A 4,476-nucleotide genomic window follows, 5' to 3' on the forward strand; every position below is an offset into this window, starting at 1 on the left:
CCAGCTCTGTCTCCACTGGCCTCTCTAGCTCTGTCTGCACTGGCCTCTCCAGCTCTCTCCGCACTTGCCTCTCCAGCTCTCTCCGCACTGGCCTCTCCAGCTCCCTCCGCACTGGCGTCTCCAGCTCTCTCCGCACTGGCGCCTCCAGCTCTCTCCGCACTGGCCTCTCCAGCTCTATCAGCACTGGCCTCTCCAGCTCTGTCTGCACTGGCCTCTCCAGCTCTGTCTCCACTGGCCTCTCCAGCTCTATCCGCACTGGGCTCTCCAGCTCTATCCGCACTGGCACCTCCAGCTCTCTCCGCACTGGCGTCTCCAGCTCTCTCTGTAGTGGCGTCTCCAGCTCTGTCCGCACTGACCTCTCCAGATCTGTTCCCACTGGCCTCTCCAGCTCTGTCCGCACTGGCATCTCCAGCTCTATCCGCACTGGCCTCTCAAGCTCTATACGCACTGGCATCTCCAGCTCTATCCGCACTGGCCCCTCCCGCTCTATCTGCACTGGCGTCTCCAGCTCTCTCTGCAGTGGCGTCTCCAGCTCTGTCCGCACTGACCTCTCCAGCTCTGTTCCCACTGGCCTCTCCAGCTCTGTCCGCACTGGCATCTCCAGCTCTATCCGCACTGGCCTCTCCAGCTCTGTCTGCACTGGAATCTCCAGCTCTGTCTCCACTGGCATCTCCAGCTCTGTCTGCACTGGCCTCTCCAGCTCTATCCACACTGGCATCTCCAGCTCTGTCTGCACAGGAATCTCCAGCTCTGTCTCCACTGGCATCTCCAGCTCTGTCCGCACTGGCCTGTCCAGCTCTGTCAGCACTGGCCTCTCCAGCGCTGTCAGCACTGGCCCCTCCAGCTCTGTCTGACTGGCATCTCCAGCTCTACCTGCACTGGCATCTCCAGCTCTATCTGCACTGGCCTCTCCAGCTCTATCCGCACTGGCATCTCCAGCTCTGTCTGCACTGGCCTCTCCAGCTCTATCCGCACTGGCCTCTCCAACTCTCTCTGCACTGGCCTCTCCAGCTCTATCCGCACTGGCCTCTCCAGCTCTCTCCGCACTGGCCTCTCCAGCTCTCTCCGCACTGGCCTCTCCAGTTCTGTCAGCACTGGCCTCTCCAGCTCTGTCTACACAGGCCTCTCCAGCTCTGTCTGCACTGGCCCCTCCAGCTCTGTCTGCACTGGCATCTCCAGCTCTGTCTGCACTGGCCTCTCCAGCTCTATCTGCACTGGCGTCTCCAGCTCTGTCCGCACCGGACTCTCCAGCTCTGTCCGCACTGGCGCCTCCAGCACTATCCGCACTGGCCTCTCCAGCTCTATCCGCACTGACATCTCCAGCTCTGTCCGCACTGGCGTCTCCAGCTCTCTCCGCACTGGCCTCTCCAGCTCTATCCGCACTGGCGTCTCCAGCTCTCTCCGCACTGGCCTCTCCATCTCTGTCTGCACTGGCCTCTCCAGCTCTGTCTGCACTGGGCTCTCCAGCTCTATCCGCACTGGCGTCTCCAGCTCTCTCCGCACTGGCCTCTCCAGCTCTATCCGCACTGGCCTCTCCAGCTCTATCCGCACTGGCCTCTCCAGCTCTATCCGCACTGGCGTCTCCAGCTCTCTCCGCACTGGCCTCTCCAGCTCTATCCGCACTGGCCTCTCCAGCTCTTTCCACACTGGCATCTCCAGCCCTGTCTGCACTGGCATCTCCAGCTCGGTCTGAACTGGCATCTCCAGCTCTGTCCGCACTGGCCTCTACAGCTCTGTCTGCACTGGCCTCTCCAGCTCTGTCTGCACTGGCCTCTCCAGCTCTGTCTGCACTGGCCTCTCCAGCTCTGTCTGCACTGGCCTCTCCAGCTCTATCTGCAATGGCCTCTCCAGCTCTATCCGCACTGGCATCTGCAGCTCTGTCTGCACTGGCCTCTCCAGCTCTATCCGCACTGGCGTCTCCAGCTCTCGCCACACTGGCCTCTCCAGCTCTGTCTGAACTGGCCTCTCCAGCTCTGTCTGCACTGGCCTCACCAGCTCTATCTGTACAGGCGTCTCCAGCTCTATCCGCACTGGCCTCTCCAGCTCTATCCGCACTGGCGTCTCCAGCTCTCTCCGCATTGGCCTCTCCAGCTCTATCCACACTGGCATCTCCAGCTCTGTCTGCACGGGCATCTCCAGCTCTGTCTGCACTGGCCTCACCAGCTCTATCTGTACAGGCGTCTCCAGCTCTATCCGCACTGGCATCTCTAGCTCTCTCCGCACTGGCATCTCCAGCTCTATCCGCACTGGCCTCTCCAGCTCTGTCAGCACTGGCATCTCCAGCTCCCTCCGCACCGGCCTCTCGAGCTCTGTCTGCACTGGCCTCTCCAGCTCTGTCTGTACTGGCATCTCCAGCTCTATCTGCACTGGCCTCTCCAGCTCTGTCTGCACTGGCTTCTCCAGCTCTGTCTGCACTGGCGTCCCCAGCTCTCTCCGCACTGGCCTCTCCAGCTCTATCCGCACTGGCGTCTCCAGTTCTCTCCGCACTGGCCTCTCCAGCTCTGTCCGCACTGGCCTCTCCGACTCTATCCGCACTGGCATCTCCAGCTCTATCCGCACTGGACTCGCTAGCTCTATCCGCACTGGCGTCTCCAGCTCTCTCCGCACCGGCCTCTCCAGCTCTATCTGCACTGGAGTCTCCAGCTCTCTACGCACTGGCCTCTCCAGCTCTGTCTGCACTGGCCACTCCAGCTCTCTCCACACTGGCATCTCCAGCTCTGTCTGCACTGGCATCTCCAACTCTGTCGGCACTGGCATCTCGAGCTCTGTCCGCACTGGCCTCTCCAGCTCTGTCAGCACTGGCCTCTGCAGCTCTGTCTGCACTGGCCTCTCCAGCTGTGTCTGCACTGGCCTCTCCAGCTCTGTCTGCACTGGTCTCTCCAGATCTGTCTGCACTGGCCTCTCCAGCTCTGTCTGCACTGGCCTCTCCAACTCTGTATGCACTGGCCTCTCCAGCTCTGTCTTCACTGGCCTCTACAGAACTGTCTGCACTGGCATCTCCAGCTCTATCTGCACTGGCCTCTCCAGCTCTATCCGCACTGGCATGTCCAGCTCTGTCTGCACTGGCCTCTCCAGCTCTATCCGCACTGGCGTCTCCAGCTCTCTCCGCACTGGCCTCTCCAGCTCTGTCTGAACTGGCCTCTCCAGCTCTGTCTGCACTGGCCTCTCCAGCTCTGTCTGCACTGGCCTCCAGCTCTGTCTGCACTGGCCTCTCCAGCTCTCTCCGCACTGGCCTCTCCAGCTCTCTCCGCACTGGCCTCTCCAGCACTATCCGCACTGGCTTCTCCAGCTCCCTCCGCACTGGCGTCTCCAGCTCTCTCCGCACTGGCGTCTCCAGCTCTCTCCGCACTGGCCTCTCCAGCTCTATCCGCAATGGTCTCTCCCACTCTGTCTTCACTGGCCTCTCCAGCTCTATCCGCACTGGGCTCGCCAGCTCTATCCGCACTGGCATCTCCAGCTCTCTCCGCACTGGCCTCTCCAGCTCTATACGCACTGGCCTCTCCAGCTCTGTCCGCACTGGCATCTCCAGCTCTATCCGCACTGGCCTCTCCAGCTCTATACGCACTGGCCTCTCCAGCTCTGTCCGCACTGGCATCTCCAGCTCTATACGCACTGGCATCTCCAGCTCTATACGCACTGGCATCTCCAGCTCTATCCGCACTGGCCTCTCCAGCTCTATACGCACTGGCCTCTCCAGCTCTGTCCGCACTGGCATCTCCAGCTCTATCCGCACTGGCCTCTCCAGCTCTATACGCACTGGCATCTCCAGCTCTATCCGCACTGGCCCCTCCAGCTCTATCCGCACTGGCATCTCCAGCTCTGTCTGCACAGGAATCTCCAGCTCTGTCTCCACTGGCCTCTCCAGCTCTATCCACACTGGCATCTCCAGCTCTGTCTCCACTGGCCTCTCCAGCTCTATCCACACTGGAATCTCCAGCTCTGTCTCCACTGGCATCTCCAGCTCTGTCCGCACTGGCCTCTCCAGCGCTGTCAGCACTGGCCTCTCCAGCGCTGTCAGCACTGGCCTCTCCAGCTCTGTCTGCACTGGCATCTCCAGCTCTATCTGCACTGGCATCTCCAGCTCTATCCGCACTGGCCTCTCCAGCTCTATCCGCACTGGCATCTCCAGCTCTGTCTGCACAGGCCTCTCCAGCTCTCTCCGCACTGGCGTCTCCAGCTCTCTCCGCACTGGCCTCTCCAACTCTCTCTGCACTGGCCTCTCCAGCTCTATCCGCACTGGCCTCTCCAGCTCTATCCGCACTGGCGTCTCCAGCTCTGTCCGCACCGGCCTCTCCAGCTCTGTCCGCACTGGCGTCTCCAGCTCTGTCTGCACTGGCGTCTCCAGCTCTGTCCGCACCGGCCTCTCCAGCTCTGTCCGCACTGGCGTCTCCAGCTCTGTCTGCACTGGCCTCTCCAGCTCTATCCGCACTGGCTTCTCCAGCTCTATCCGCACTGACATCTCCAGCTCTGTCCGCA

The sequence above is a fragment of the Scyliorhinus torazame genome, chromosome 14 (genome assembly GCF_047496885.1).
Source record: "Scyliorhinus torazame isolate Kashiwa2021f chromosome 14, sScyTor2.1, whole genome shotgun sequence".
Classification (NCBI taxonomy): Eukaryota; Metazoa; Chordata; class Chondrichthyes; order Carcharhiniformes; family Scyliorhinidae; genus Scyliorhinus; species Scyliorhinus torazame.